Source organism: Pseudophryne corroboree, chromosome 8 (genome assembly GCF_028390025.1).
Source record: "Pseudophryne corroboree isolate aPseCor3 chromosome 8, aPseCor3.hap2, whole genome shotgun sequence".
Taxonomy (NCBI): domain Eukaryota; kingdom Metazoa; phylum Chordata; class Amphibia; order Anura; family Myobatrachidae; genus Pseudophryne; species Pseudophryne corroboree.
In genome coordinates, this window is record NC_086451.1 from 486,173,902 (window position 1) to 486,190,625 (window position 16,724).

At 51.6% G+C, this 16,724-nt stretch overlaps 1 protein-coding gene across 2 annotated transcripts in view; it reads right to left on the reverse strand.

The window, feature by feature from the left end:
* GPR174 (G protein-coupled receptor 174) overlaps positions 1-16,724 on the reverse strand; it is a 134,151-nt gene that overhangs the window by 75,383 nt on the left and 42,044 nt on the right. Inside the window, exon 1 of one of the 2 annotated variants that reach the window (XM_063938417.1) lies at positions 13,931-14,013. The exons of the other annotated variant lie outside the window; for it this stretch is intronic. The gene's annotated coding sequence lies outside the window, so the exon portion shown is untranslated. Of the gene's footprint in view, positions 1-13,930; positions 14,014-16,724 lie in introns of those variants that run through there. 2 annotated transcript variants of the gene reach the window in all.

Genomic DNA, 16,724 nt, shown 5'->3' on the forward strand with positions numbered 1-16,724 from the left:
GGTTGGCTCTGTGTGTGTCTCAGTGTCTTCCCGATGCAGTGTTTCCTGTTGGGAGGCTCTGTGTATTTTTCTCAGTGTCTTCCCGGTGAAGTGTTGCCTGTTGGGTGGCTCTGTGTGTCTTAGTATCTCACCAGTGCAGTGTTGCCTGTTGGGTGGATCTATGTGTGTCTAAGTATCTCCCCAATGCAGTGTTGCCTGTTGAGTGGCTCTGTGTGTCTCTCAGTGTCTCCACGATGCAGTGTTTCCTGTTGGGTGGCTCTGTGTGAGTCTCAGTGTCTCCTCAGTGCAGTTTAGCCTGTTGGGAGGCTCTGTGTGTGTCTCAGTGGCTGCCTGGTGCAGTGTTGCCTGTTGGGTGGCTCTGTGTATTTCTTTCAGTGTCTCCCCAGTGCAGTGTTGCCTGTTGAGTGGCTCTGTGTGTGACTCAGTTTCTCCCCAGTGCAGTGTTGCCTGTTGGGTGGCTCTGTGTATTTCTTTCAGTGTCTCCCCGGTGCAGAGTTTCCTGTTGGGTGGCTCTGTGTGTGTCTCAGTGTCTTCCCAGTGCAGTGTTGCCTGTTGGGTAGCTCTATGTGTGTCTCGGTGTCTCCCCGGTGCAGTGTTGCCTTTTGGGTGGCTCTGTGTGTGTCTCAGTGTCACCCTGGTGCAGTGTTGCCTGTTGGGTGGCTCCGTGTGTGTCTCAGTATCTCCCCAGTGCAGTGTTACCTGTTGGGTGGCTCTGTATGTGTCTCAGTTTCTTCCCGGTACAGCCTGTTGGGTGACTTTGTGTGTGTGTCTCAGTGTCTCTCCAGTGCAGCCTGTTGGTGGCTCTGTGTGTCTCAGTATCTCCCCAGTGCAGTGTTGCCTGTTGGGTGGCACTGTGTATTTCTCTCAGTATCTCCCCAGTGCAGTTTTGCCTGTTGGGTGGCTCTGTGTATTTCTCTCAGTATCTCCCCAGTGCAGTGTTGCCTGTTGGGTGGCTCTGTGTATTTCTCTCAGTATCTCCCCAGTGCAGTGTTGCCTGTTGGGTGGCTCTGTGTATTTCTCTCAGTATCTCCCCAGTGCAGTGTTGCCTGTTGGGTGGCTCTGTGTATTTCTCTCAGTATCTCCCCAGTGCAGTGTTGCCTGTTGGGTGGCTCTGTGTGTGTCTCAATATCTCCCCAGTGCAGTGTTGCCTATTGGGTGGCTCTGTGTATTTCTCTCAGTATCTCCCCAGTGCAGTGTTGCCTGTTGGGTGGCTCTGTGTATTTCTCTCAGTATCTCCCCAGTGCAGTGTTGCCTGTTGGGTGGCTCTGTGTATTTCTCTCAGTGTCTACCCAGTGCAGTGTTGCCTGATGGGTGGCTCTGTGTATTTCTCTCAGTATCTCCCCAGTGCAGTGTTGCCTGTTGGGTGGCTCTGTGTATTTCTCTCAGTGTCTCCCCAGTGCAGTGTTGCCTGATGGGTGGCTCTGTGTATTTCTCTCAGTATCTCCCCAGTGCAGAGTTGCCTGTTGGGTGGCTCTGTGTATTTCTCTCAGTGTCTGCCCGGTGCAGTGTTGCCTGTTGGGTGGCTCTGAGTGTGTCTCAGTATCTCCCCAGTGCAGTGTTGCCTGTTGGGTGGCTCTGTGTGTGTCTCGGTATCTCTCCGGTGCAGTGTTGCCTGTTGGGTGGCTCTGTGTGTGTCTCGGTATCTCCCCAGTGCAGTGTTGCCTGTTGGGTGGCTCTGCTCTGAGTGTGTCTCAGTATCTCCCCAGTGCAGTGTTGCCTGTTGGGTGGCTCTGTGTATTTCTCTCAGTATCTCCCCAGTGCAGTGTTGCCTGTTGGGTGGCTCTGTGTATTTCTCTCAGTATCTCCCCAGTGCAGTGTTGCCTGTTGGGTGGCTCTGTGTATTTCTCTCAGTATCTCCCCAGTGCAGTGTTGCCTGTTGGGTGGCTCTGTGTATTTCTCTCAGTATCTCCCCAGTGCAGTGTTGCCTGATGGGTGGCTCTGTGTGTTGCCTGATGGATGGCTCTGTGTATTTCTCTCAGTATCTCCCCGGTGCAGTGTTGCCTGTTGGGTGGCTCTGTGTATTTCTCTCAGTATCTCCCCAGTGCAGTGTTGCCTGTTGGGTGGCTCTGTGTATTTCTCTCAGTATCTCCCCAGTGCAGTGTTGCCTGTTGGGTGGCTCTGTGTATTTCTCTCAGTATCTCCCCAGTGCAGTGTTGCCTGTTGGGTGGCTCTGTGTATTTCTCTCAGTATCTCCCCAGTGCAGTGTTGCCTGTTGGGTGGCTCTGTGTATTTCTCTCAGTATCTCCCCAGTGCAGTGTTGCCTGTTGGGTGGCTCTGTGTGTGTCTCGGTATCTCCCCAGTGCAGGGTTGCCTGTTGGGTAGCTCTGTGTGTGTCTCAGTATCTTCCCAGTGCAGTGTTGCCTGTTGGGTGGCTCTGTGTGTGTCTCGGTATCTCCCCAGTGCAGTGTTGCCTGTTGGGTAACTCTGTGTGTGTCTCAGTATCTTCCCAGTGCAGTGTTGCCTGTTGGGTGGCTCTGTGTGTGTCTCAGTGTCTCCCCAGTGCAGTGTTGCCTGTTGGGTGGCTCTGTGTATTTCTCTCAGTATCTCCCCAGTGCAGTGTTGCCTGATGGGTGGCTCTGTGTATTTCTCTCAGTATCTCCCCAGTGCAGTGTTGCCTGATGGGTGGCTCTGTGTATTTCTCTCAGTATCTCCCCAGTGCAGTGTTGCCTGTTGGGTGTCTCTGTGTGTGTCTCAGTGTCTCCCTGGTGCAGTGTTGCCTGTTGGGTGTCTCTGTGTATTTCTCTCAGTATCTCCCCAGTGCAGTGTTGCCTGTTGGGTGTCTCTGTGTGTGTCTCAGTGTCTCCCTGGTGCAGTGTTGCCTGTTGGGTGTCTCTGTGTGTGTCTCAGTATCTCCCCAGTGCAGTGTTGCCTGTTGGGTGGCTCTGTGTATTTCTCTCAGTATCTCCCCAGTGCAGTGTTGCCTGTTGGGTGGCTCTGTGTATTTCTCTCAGTATCTCCCCAGTGCAGTGTTGCCTGATGGGTGGCTCTGTGTATTTCTCTCAGTATCTCCCCAGTGCAGTGTTGCCAGTTGGGTGGCTCTGTGTATTTCTCTCAGTATCTCCCCAGTGCAGTGTTGCCTGTTGGGTGGCTCTGTGTGTGTCTCAGTATCTCCCCAGTGCAGTGTTGCCTGTTGGGTGGCTCTGTGTATTTCTCTCAGTATCTCCCCAGTGCAGTGTTGCCTGTTGGGTGGCTCTGTGTATTTCTCTCAGTATCTCCCCAGTGCAGTGTTGCCTGTTGGGTGGCTCTGTGTATTTCTCTCAGTATCTCCCCGGTGCAGTGTTGCCTGTTGGGTGTCTCTGTGTGTGTCTCAGTATCTCCCCAGTGCAGTGTTGCCTGTTGGGTGGCTCTGTGTATTTCTCTCAGTATCTCCCCGGTGCAGTGTTGCCTGATGGGTGGCTCTGTGTGTGTCTCAGTATCTCCCCAGTGCAGTGTTGCCTGTTGGGTGTCTCTGTGTGTGTCTCAGTGTCTCCCCAGTGCAGTGTTGCCTGTTGGGTGTCTCTGTGTGTGTCTCAGTATCTCCCCAGTGCAGTGTTGCCTGTTGGGTGTCTCTGTGTGTGTCTCAGTGTCTCCCCGGTGCAGTGTTGCCTGATGGGTGGCTCTGTGTATTTCTCTCAGTATCTCCCCAGTGCAGAGTTGCTTCTGGCAGCAACAGAGATAGTTTTTCATGTGATTTATGGTAAATGAGAGACAAATATTTTCTTTCATTTTATTTCCTTAGTTTCAGAAATGCACCAAATAATCATCATACTTCTGCTGATCTGTGCGGGAACTAACTAACCCTGAGCTATTTATCTGATGCAAAAGCTTCCAGTAGTAATATTGTTTTATTAACAGAGGAAAACAGCTACTTCATAGTTTGCATCATTTCACTGTAAGGCTACTAGCAGAATCTAAGGGGTATCTAACTAGCAGTATCTAATGGGTGTCTTACTAGCAGTATCAAAGGGGTATCTAACTAGCAGTATCTAAGGTGTATCTAACTAGCAGTATCTAATGGGTGTCTAACTAGAAGTATCTACGTGGTATCTAACTAGCAGTATCTAATGTGTGTCTAACTAGCAGTATCTAAGGTGTATCTAACTAGCAGTATCTAATGGGTGTCTAACTAGCAGTATCTAAGTGGTATCTAACTAGCAGTATCTAAGTGGTGTCTAACTAGCAGAATCTAAGGGGTATCTAACTAGCAGTATCTAATGGGTGTCTTACTAGCAGTATCAAAGGGGTATCTAACTAGCAGTATCTAAGGTGTATCTAACTAGCAGTATCTAATGGGTGTTTAACTAGCAGTATCATAGGGGTATCTAACTAGCAATATCTAAGTGCTATCTAACTACTGTTGATGTATATAAGTGGTGTCTAACTAGCACTATCTAATGGGTATCTAACGAGCAGTATCTAAGATGTATCTAACTAGCAGTATCTAAGGGATGTCTAACTAGCAGTATTTAAGGTGTATATAAGAAATATCTAAGTGGTGTCTACCTAGCACTATCTAATAAGTATCTTACTAGCAGTATCTTATGGTTGTCTAACTAGAAGTATCTAAAGGGTATCTAACTAACACTATCTAAGTGGTATGTAACTAGCAGTATCTAAGGGTTATCTAACTAGGAGTATCTAAGGGGTATCTAACTATCAGTATCTAAGATGTATCTAACTAGCAGTATCAAAGGTGTATCTAATTAATAATGATTAACGAGTGTATAATTAGAAGTATCTAAGAGGTATCTAACTAGCACTATCTAATGGGTGTCTAACTAGCAGTATCTAAGGGGTATCTAACTAGCAGTATCTAAGTGGCATTTAACTACTGTAGAAATATCTAAGTGGTGTCTAACTAGCAGTATCAAAGGTGTATCTAATTAATCAGGATTAACGAGTGTATAATTAGAAGTATCTAAGAGGTATCTAACTAGCACTATCTAATGGGTGTCTAACTAGCAGTATCTAAGGGGTATCTAACTAGCAGTATCTAAGTGGCATTTAACTACTGTAGAAATATCTAAGTGGTGTCTAACTAGCACTATATAATGGGTATCTAACTAGCAGTATCTAATGGGTGTCTAGCACTATCTAAGGGGTGTCTAACTAACACTATCTAAGCGGTATGTAACTAGCAGTATCTAAGGGTTATCTGACTAGCAGTATCTAAGGGGTATCTAAACGTGCACTATCTAATGGGTATCTAACTAGCAGTATCTAAGATGTATCTAACTGGCAATATCTATGGTGTATCTAATTAAACAGTATCTAATGGGTGTCTAACTAGCAGTATCTAAGGGGTATCTAACTACTGTAGAAGTATCTAAGTGGTGTCTAACTAGCAATATCTAATGGGTGTCTAACACTATCTAAGCAGTATATAACTAGCAGTATCTAAGGGGTATCTAACTAGCAGTATCTAAGTGGTGTCTAGCACTATATAAGTGGTATCTAACTAGCAGTATCTAATGGGTGTGTAACTAGCACTATCTAAGCAGTATCTAATGTGCAGTATCTAAGGGGTATCTAACTACTGTAAAAGTATCTAAGTGGTGTCTAACTAGCAGTATCTAATGGGTGTCTAACTAGCACTATCTAAGCAGTACATAACTTGCAGTATCTAAGGGGTATCTTACTAGCAGTGTCTAAGTGGTGTCTAACTAGCACTATCTAAGGGGCATCTATCTAGCAGTATCTAATGGGTGTCTAACTAGCACTATCTAATGGGTGTCTAACTAGCACTATCTAAGCAGTATTTAACGTGCAGTATATAAGGGGTATCTAACTACTGTAGAAGTATCTAAGGGGTATCTAACTAGCACTATCTAAGCTGGATCTAACTAGCAGTATCTAAGGGGTATCTAACTACTGTAGAAGTATCTAAGTGGTGTGTAACTAGCAGTATCTAATGGGTGTCTAACTAGCACTATCTAAGCAGTATCTAACTTACAGTATCTAACGGTTATCTTACTAGCAGCATCTAAGGGGTACACACACACACACACACACACACACACACACACACGTATACTTATACAATCACACACATACATACAGACACACACACACACACACACACACACACACACAAAATCACACACTTATACATACACACTCTGTCATATACAGACTCATACAATCATACACACACAAGCCTGCCCCCCCCCCCAACCTACATAGGTACACCTACATACATACATATACACACTCACGGACACAATCACACACTTACACCTGACTGACAGACAACTTGGCAAACTTCAAATGTAGGGATTTTTTAACTCATTGAAGGGGTGGAGCCAGTGATGTCACAGTAGCTCAAGTGACTGTATTCTTAGCTGGTGAGGCTGTATCAGACAGGACACAATAATGTAATGTAATAATGATATAACAGAGCTGAGATGAATAAAAACTGAACAATGTATTTTATGGTCCGTATCTGATAAATAAATGCTGAAACGTGTAAGATTCTGCAACTTAATTAATCGTTATCTGCGTTTCCTTCTCTATTTTTCTGCTCATCTAACAAATAACATCCACCGACGTCTGTACTCATGTCAGTGGCCTCTTCTAGCCGGCTGCAGGCTGGGGCGGCAAATCCTAGCACCATACAGAACAGGAGGCTGGACCATGCAGCGAGACTACCTAATAAACATGGCGCTGGGGGCGGGGCAGAGTAGGCTGCAATTGTGATCAATAAAAGAGCCGCAATGGTGTGCAGACACAAAGCTGCGACTTTCGTCAGATACAGATGTCGCCACGCACGTGACCATTCGCGGCCACACTTTTCGCGATCGCTTTGTATCACGGCAAAGATGAGAGTGGCTATATCTGTACATGGAGGTTGGCGCTGGCAGGCACACGTCACGTACACGGACCACGTTTATTACCACGTTTATTACCACTTCGGTGGCAGTTGATATTAGTTTTCAATGAAACGTCAAATTCTTTTCTAATTCACCAGAAACTTTTCCCCGTCTCACATACGAGGAAAGAAACACCAATGGCTGCTTAACCCACCGCAAGTTATATTCCCGAGGATCCACCAATCAGCGCCTGCAACACATTCACAACCAGCCAATCACAGTCCACCAGTGCTGGCAAAGTACCATAATCCTCTGCGCCCTTCTCAGGCGTACATGCATCCCTACCAGTCTATTAGTGTCCGCAATTACACAAAAGCGTCCCTAATAAGCGTACATAAAATGCAACTGCGGCGGAGCACGCTTTACTGGTGTTTTTCTTACCCTGAACCAGAGCTTGGGGAAAAGCTTCCAATTAGAGCGCAGGATTTTTCCCACTAGATTGTAAGCTCTTATGAACAAGACTACACATATAAAACACTTGGGTCGCTGCCACCGACCATTGGATTCCTTTATGGAACAATAAAGCAATAAAGCTGCTTCCACGTGAGGGATGGGTCTTCTGCTTTCTACTTTTAAAAAGTGAGTGTTATTTATTTATATATATACTGGTGTATCCTGACGAAAGGGCTGATGCCCTGAAACATGTTGATGTGACACCGCCAATAAAGGCGTTTTGCAGAAGAGTCCTTGGAGTGCCGTGCTTTTTTGTATTGCTATATGGATGGTTTTGCACTTGGCACCAGGACCAGCTGATAACACAGCGAGGAGTGCCGGCTGAATTGGATTAGTATATATATATATATATATATATATATATATATCTAGCTGTACACACACACACACAGGGCCGGCAACAGACATCTTGGGGCCCGGTACAGTGATATCTCTGGGGCCCCCTCAGAGCAATGGAATTTGCTGCGCTATATAAATAAACTGTTATTAAATAAATATATCTATTTTTATTTATCTACAGTATACAGAGATATAAATATGTATATCTCTCCTTCCTCCTCCACATACACCATGGTCTGTCTCTCCCCAATAACTCCATGATTATTCCCTGCTGGACACTAAGTGGCATATACTTGGGGCCCCTCTGATCCTTGGGGCCCGGTACAGGTGTCCCCTTTGACCCCCCCTGTCGCCGGCCCTGCACACACATATATATATAAAGACATATGGGCACGATTCTCAGCAAGGCCTTTAGGAGAGCGGATAATTATGACGTATCACTATGTCAGACACCGTTGCGGCTATGTACTGTATAGTACTGTATAATATGTGTATTAAAATATAACAAATGTGCGTTGTGGTATATTTTATGTGTTATATTATAGTATGTGTGATTTGTGTGTTGTAGTATAGTGTATTGTATAATGTGTTTCTTATTCTATAGTATACAATATTTGTTGTTAAATCATATGTGTATTGTAGTATGGTTTTTATAGTACAGTATGTGTGTTGTTGTATGATATGTGTATTGTAATATACAGTAATATGTGTTGTCATTTTTTTCTGTGATGTAGTATGGTATGTGTGTTGTATGCTGTGTGTGTGTGTGTGTGTGTGTGTGTGTGTGTGTGTGTGTATTGTATTGTAGTAATATTTTATTTTGTTGTATAATAAATTTGCTGTAGTGAGTGTGTGTGTGTGTGTGTGTGTGTGTGTGTGTGTGTGTGTGTGTGTGTGTGAGATAGTGCAAGGAGTTAAATTATCATTAATTTAAGAGTAAATAGGGGTAATGTCATTGTGATGAAGCCACGCTTTGTATATATTATATATTATGTTCGCAGCCTGATTTTAATAATTGATATAATTGTTACGTGTAGAACATTATAACAACTCTAACTCAAAAATGTGACGTTACAATTATTCAGAAAGGTTTCTTTGTGTCTCGTATGTGCCGCTAACGGAAACCAGAGGAGAACAGACACATACTGTGATGAAGAAGCTAAAGATCCAATCTCTCTGCCACAAACACTGTGAAACGCGTTACTGCTGATGTGTGATACACTAGCACTGGGTGTGATGTTACTCATGTGTGATACACTAGCACTGGGTGTGATGTGACATGTGTGATACACTAGCACTGGGTGTGATGTGACACATGTGTGATACACTAGCACTGGGTGTGATGTGACACATGTGTGATACACTAGCACTGGGTGAGATGTGACACGTGTGATACACTAGCACTGGATGTGATGTGACACATGTGTGATACACTAGCACTGGGTGTGATGTGACGCATGTGTGATACACTAGCACTGGGTGTGATGTGACATGTGTGATACACTAGCGCTGGGTGAGATGTGACACGTGTGATACACTAGCACTGGGTGTGATGTGACACATGTGTGATACACTAGCACTGGGTGTGATGTGACACGTGTGATACACTAGCGCTGGGTGAGATGTGACACATGTGTGATACACTAGCACTTGATGTGATGTGGGAGGTGAGGGGACACATGTGAGCCGTGTCACTCAGCCTGTGTCTGCTGCGGGAGGTGAGGGGGCACATGTGAGCCGTGTCACTCAGCCTGTGTCTGCTGCGGGAGGTGAGGGGGCACATGTGAGCTGTGTCACCCAGCCTGTGTCTGCTGCGGGAGGTGAGGGGGCACATGTGAGCCGTGTCACTCAGCCTGTGTCTGCTGCGGGAGGTGAGGGGGCACATGTGAGCCGTGTCACCCAGCCTGTGTCTGCTGCGGGAGGTGAGGGGGCACATGTGAGCCGTGTCACTCAGCCTGTGTCTGCTGCGGGAGGTGAGGGGGCACAGGTGAGGCGTGTCACCCAGCCTGTGTCTGCTGCGGGAGGTGAGGGGGCACATGTGAGCCGTGTCACTCAGCCTGTGTCTGCTGCGGGAGGTGAGGGGGCAGAGGTGAGGCGTGTCACCCAGCCTGTGTCTGCTGCGGGAGGTGAGGGGGCACAGGTGAGGCGTGTCACCCAGCCTGTGTCTGCTGCGGGAGGTGAGGGGGCACATGTGAGCCGTGTCACTCAGCCTGTGTCTGCTGCGGGAGGTGAGGGGGCACAGGTGAGGCGTGTCACCCAGCCTGTGTATGCTGCGGGAGGTGAGGGGGCACATGTGAGCCGTGTCACTCAGCCTGTGTCTGCTGCGGGAGGTGAGGGGGCACATGTGAGCCGTGTCACTCAGCCTGTGTCTGCTGCGGGAGGTGAGGGGGCACATGTGAGCCGTGTCACTCAGCCTGTGTCTGCTGCGGGAGGTGAGGGGGCACATGTGAGCCGTGTCACTCAGCCTGTGTCTGCTGCGGGAGGTGAGGGGGCACATGTGAGCCGTGTCACTCAGCCTGTGTCTGCTGCGGGAGGTGAGGGGGCACAGGTGAGGCGTGTCACCCAGCCTGTGTCTGCTGCGGGAGGTGAGGGGGCACATGTGAGCCGTGTCACTCAGCCTGTGTCTGCTGCGGGAGGTGAGGGGGCACAGGTGAGGCGTGTCACCCAGCCTGTGTCTGCTGCGGGAGGTGAGGGGGCACATGTGAGCCGTGTCACTCAGCCTGTGTCTGCTGCGGGAGGTGAGGGGGCAGAGGTGAGGCGTGTCACCCAGCCTGTGTCTGCTGCGGGAGGTGAGGGGGCACAGGTGAGGCGTGTCACCCAGCCTGTGTCTGCTGCGGGAGGTGAGGGGGCACATGTGAGCCGTGTCACTCAGCCTGTGTCTGCTGCGGGAGGTGAGGGGGCACAGGTGAGGCGTGTCACCCAGCCTGTGTCTGCTGCGGGAGGTGAGGGGGCACATGTGAGCCGTGTCACCCAGCCTGTGTCTGCTGCGGGAGATGAGGGGGCACAGGTGAGGCGTGTCACCCAGCCTGTGTCTGCTGCGGGAGGTGAGGGGGCACATGTGAGCTGTGTCACCCAGCCTGTGTCTGCTGCGGGAGGTGAGGGGGCACATGTGAGCCGTGTCACCCAGCCTGTGTCTGCTGCGGGAGGTGAGGGGGCACATGTGAGCCGTGTCACTCAGCCTGTGTCTGCTGCGGGAGGTGAGGGGGCACATGTGAGCCGTGTCACCCAGCCTGTGTCTGCTGCGGGAGATGAGGGGGCACAGGTGAGGCGTGTCTCCCAGCCTGTGTCTGCTGCGGGAGGTGAGGGGGCACATGTGAGCTGTGTCACCCAGCCTGTGTCTGCTGCGGGAGGTGAGGGGGCACATGTGAGCCGTGTCACTCAGCCTGTGTCTGCTGCGGGAGGTGAGGGGGCACAGGTGAGGCGTGTCATCCAGCCTGTGTCTGCTGCGGGAGGTGAGGGGGCACATGTGAGCCGTGTCACTCAGCCTGTGTCTGCTGCGGGAGGTGAGGGGGCACATGTGAGCCGTGTCACCCAGCCTGTGTCTGCTGCGGGAGATGAGGGGGCACAGGTGAGGCGTGTCACCCAGCCTGTGTCTGCTGCGGGAGGTGAGGGGGCACATGTGAGCCGTGTCACTCAGCCTGTGTCTGCTGCGGGAGGTGAGGGGGCACATGTGAGCCGTGTCACCCAGCCTGTGTCTGCTGCGGGAGGTGAGGGGGCACATGTGAGCCGTGTCACTCAGCCTGTGTCTGCTGCGGGAGGTGAGGGGGCACATGTGAGCCGTGTCACCCAGCCTGTGTCTGCTGCGGGAGATGAGGGGGCACAGGTGAGGCGTGTCACCCAGCCTGTGTCTGCTGCGGGAGGTGAGGGGGCACATGTGAGCTGTGTCACCCAGCCTGTGTCTGCTGCGGGAGGTGAGGGGGCACATGTGAGCCGTGTCACCCAGCCTGTGTCTGCTGCGGGAGATGAGGGGGCACAGGTGAGGCGTGTCACCCAGCCTGTGTCTGCTGCGGGAGGTGAGGGGGCACATGTGAGCTGTGTCACCCAGCCTGTGTCTGCTGCGGGAGGTGAGGGGGCACATGTGAGCCGTGTCACTCAGCCTGTGTCTGCTGCGGGAGGTGAGGGGGCACAGGTGAGGCGTGTCATCCAGCCTGTGTCTGCTGCGGGAGGTGAGGGGGCACATGTGAGCCGTGTCACTCAGCCTGTGTCTGCTGCGGGAGGTGAGGGGGCACATGTGAGCCGTGTCACCCAGCCTGTGTCTGCTGCGGGAGATGAGGGGGCACAGGTGAGGCGTGTCACCCAGCCTGTGTCTGCTGCGGGAGGTGAGGGGGCACATGTGAGCCGTGTCACCCAGCCTGTGTCTGCTGCGGGAGATGAGGGGGCACAGGTGAGGCGTGTCACCCAGCCTGTGTCTGCTGCTGGAGGTGAGGGGGCACATGTGAGCCGTGTCACTCAGCCTGTGTCTGCTGCGGGAGGTGAGGGGGCACATGTGAGCCGTGTCACCCAGCCTGTGTCTGCTGCGGGAGATGAGGGGGCACAGGTGAGGCGTGTCACCCAGCCTGTGTCTGCTGCGGGAGGTGAGGGGGCACATGTGAGCCGTGTCACCCAGCCTGGGTCTGCTGCGGGAGATGAGGGGGCACATGTGAGCCGTGTCACTCAGCCTGTGTCTGCTGCGGGAGGTGAGGGGGCACATGTGAGCCGTGTCACTCAGCCTGTGTCTGCTGCGGGAGGTGAGGGGGCACATGTGAGCCGTGTCACCCAGCCTGTGTCTGCTGCGGGAGGTGAGGGGGCACATGTGAGCCGTGTCACCCAGCCTGTGTCTGCTGCGGGAGATGAGGGGGCACAGGTGAGGCGTGTCACCCAGCCTGTGTCTGCTGCGGGAGGTGAGGGGGCACATGTGAGCCGTGTCACTCAGCCTGTGTCTGCTGCGGGAGGTGAGGGGGCACATGTGAGCCGTGTCACCCAGCCTGTGTCTGCTGCGGGAGGTGAGGGGGCACATGTGAGCCGTGTCACTCAGCCTGTGTCTGCTGCGGGAGGTGAGGGGGCACATGTGAGCTGTGTCACCCAGCCTGTGTCTGCTGCGGGAGGTGAGGGGGCACATGTGAGCCGTGTCACCCAGCCTGTGTCTGCTGCGGGAGGTGAGGGGGCACATGTGAGCCGTGTCACCCAGCCTGTGTCTGCTGCGGGAGGTGAGGGGGCACATGTGAGCCGTGTCACCCAGCCTGTGTCTGCTGCGGGAGGTGAGGGGGCACATGTGAGCCGTGTCACTCCTCCTCCTCCTCCAGCACACGCTGCGTAACACTACCCTATCACCATTATAACTGCCCTATCACCATTATAACTGCCCTATCACCATTATAACTGCCCTATCACCATTATAACTGCCCTATCACCATTATAACTGCCCTGTAACCATTATAACTGCTACTGTCACCTGTATTATTATTAGCTTTCATTTATATAGCGCCACAAGGGATCAGCAGCGCCCATTACACAGTACATAAACAAGAAGCATAGCACTTACAGTGTGAGACAATATAGGACAAGGAGAGGTGCCATCAGAGGGAGTATGGAGTATAAGATAGTATAAGAGAAGGGGAGGCACATGAGGGGAAAGGGCCCTGCTCTTACCAGCTTACTGTAAGCTTCATAACTGCCCCTGTCACCTTTATAACTGCCCTGTAACCTTCATAACTGCCCCTGTCACCTTTATAACTGCCCTGTAACCTTCATAACTGCCCCTGTCACCTTTATAACTGCCCCTGTCACCTTTATAACTGCCCTGTAACCTTCATAACTGCCCCTGTCACCTTTATAACTGTCCTGTAACCTTCATAACTGCCCTGTAACCTTCATAACTGCCCCTGTCACCTTTATAACTGTCCTGTAACCTTCATAACTGCCCCTGTCACCTTTATAACTGCCCTGTAACCTTCATGACTGCCCCTGTCACCTTTATAACTGCCCTGTAACCTTCATAACTGCCCCTTCATCTTTAGAACTGCCCTGTAACCTTCATAAGTGCCCCTATTACTTCATATTTTGGAGAGGGGGTATTGAAACACCTCAGTCCTTTTGGAGAAAAGTAATATATAAGTAATAATAATGATAATTGGGGTATTTGGCACTTGACCTGGTCTGTACCCTCCCATTAGAGATGAGCCCCATAGGTGCCTTCCTGCCCTCGCCCGAGACTGCCAGTGAGACACTGTATCAGCGAGCAGGTAGCTACCTGCAGGTAAGTAGCAGTACAGGGTCACACACACGTGCTGGAATAACCTGGCTGGGCTCACCTGGTGCAGTGGCTCAGTCCTCCTCACCCCAGGGTGCTGCTGGCTCCCAGGGACAGCTAGAGCCGGGCGGTGCGATGCACAGTGACTGCACTCCGCTCAGCACACCCCCTCCTGCACTGTTTCCTTTTCTCACTTGTCTGTATTTCAGCAGATTGTAGTCAGGGGAAATTTATTTACATTCTTTGTTCTCAGCAGATACTAAAACTGACTGTAGAGAGAGCGAGGTCGCCACCAGGGGATCACATCTGGCTCAGGGCTGGACGGAGATAAAAGGCAGAGAGTAGTAGAGATAGGAGCGGAAACTGTCCTGCAGGACGCGCTTTATATGGACTCAATGTTCTATTACTGTTCATTATAATCTGCGGGTGGTATACCTGGCACTGCTCTGTGGGTGATGTACCTGGCACTGCTCTGTGGGTGATGTACCTGGCACTGCTCTGTGGGTGATACACCTGGCACTGCTCTGTGGGTGATGTACCTGGCACTGCTCTGTGGGTGATACACCTGGCACTGCTCTGTGGGTGATGTACCTGGCACTGCTCTGTGGGTGATGTACCTGGCACTGCTCTGTGGGTGATGTACCTGGCACTGCTCTGTGGGTGATGTACCTGGCACTGCTCTGTGGGTGATACACCTGGCACTGCTCTGTGGGTGATGTACCTGGCACTGCTCTGTGGGTGATGTACCTGGCCCTGCTCTGTGGGTGATACACCTGGCACTGCTCTGTGGGTGATACACCTGGCACTGCTCTGTGGGTGATGTACCTGGCACTGCTCTGTGGGTGATGTACCTGGCCCTGCTCTGTGGGTGATACACCTGGCACTGCTCTGTGGGTGATATACCTGGCACTGCTCTGTGGGTGATGTACCTGGCACTGCTCTGTGGGTGGTACACCTGGCACTGCTCTGTGGGTGATATACCTGGCACTGCTCTGTGGGTGATATACCTGGCACTGCTCTGTGGGTGATGTACCTGGCACTGCTCTGTGGGTAATGTACCTGGCACTGCTCTGTGGGTGATATACCTGGCACTGCTCTGTGGGTGATGTACCTGGCACTGCTCTGTGGGTGATATACCTGGCACTGCTCTGTGGGTGATGTACCTGGCACTGCTCTGTGGGTGATGTACCTGGCACTGCTCTGTGGGTGATGTACCTGGCACTGCTCTGGGGGTGATACACCTGGCACTGCTCTGCGGGTAATGTACCTGGCCTGCTCTGTGGGTGATACACCTGGCACTGCTCTGCGGGTAATGTACCTGGCACTGCTCTGTGGGTGATATACCTGGCACTGCTCTGTGGGTGATGTACCTGGCACTGCTCTGTGGGTGATATACCTGGCACTGCTCTGTGGTTTATACACCTGGCACTGCTCTGTGGGTGATGTACCTGGCACTGCTCTGTGGGTGATGTACCTGGCCCTGCTCTGTGGGTGATGTACCTGGCACTGCTCTGTGGGTGATACACCTGGCCCTGCTCTGTGGGTGATACACCTGGCCCTGCTCTGTGGGTGATGTACCTGGCCCTGCTCTGTGGGTGATGTACCTGGCACTGCTCTGTGGGTGATGTACCTGGCACTGCTCTGTGGGTGATGTACCTGGCACTGCTCTGTGGGTGATGCACCTGGCACTGCTCTGTGGGTGATGCACCTGGCACTGCTCTGTGGGTGATGTACCTGGCACTGCTCTGTGGATGATACACCTGGCACTGCTCTGCGGGTAAAGTACCTGGCCTGCTCTGTGGGTGATGTACCTGGCACTGCTCTGTGGGTGATGTACCTGGCACTGCTCTGTGGGTGATATACCTGGCACTGCTCTGTGGGTGATACACCTGGCACTGCTCTGTGGTTGATACACCTGGCACTGCTCTGTGGGTGATGTACCTGGCATTGCTCTGTGGGTGATGTACCTGGCACTGCTCTGTGGGTGATGTACCTGGCACTGCTCTGTGGGTGATACACCTGGCACTGCTCTGTGGGTGATACACCTGGCACTGCTCTGTGGGTGATGTACCTGGCACTGCTCTGTGGGTGATGTACCTGGCATTGCTCTGTGGGTGATGTACCTGGCACTGCTCTGTGGGTGATGTACCTGGCACTGCTCTGTGGGTGATGTACCTGGCACTGCTCTGTGGGTGATGTACCTGGCACTGCTCTGTGGGTGATGTACCTGGCACTGCTCTGTGGGTGATGTACCTGGCACTGCTCTGTGGGTGATGTACCTGGCACTGCTCTGTGGGTGATACACCTGGCCCTGCTCTGTGGGTGATGTACCTGGCACTGCTCTGTGGGTGATGTACCTGGCCCTGCTCTGTGGGTGATATACCTGGCACTGCTCTGTGGGTGATGTACCTGGCACTGCTCTGTGGGTGATGTACCTGGCACTGCTCTGTGGGTGATACACCTGGCCCTGCTCTGTGGGTGATGTACCTGGCACTGCTCTGTGGGTGATATACCTGGCACTGCTCTGTGGGTGATACACCTGGCACTGCTCCGTGGGTGATGTACCTGGCACTGCTCTGTGGGTGATGTACCTGGCACTGCTCCGTGGGTGATATACCTGGCCCTGCTCTGTGGGTGATGTACCTGGCACTGCTCTGTGGTTGATATACCTGGCACTGCTCTGTGGGTGATATACCTGGCACTGCTCTGTGGGTGATATACCTGGCACTGCTCCGTGGGTGATGTACCTGGCACTGCTCCGTGGGTGATGTACCTGTCACTGCTCTGTGGGTGATGTACCTGGCACTGCTCTGTGGGTGATGTACCTGGCACTGCTCTGTGGGTGATGTACCTGG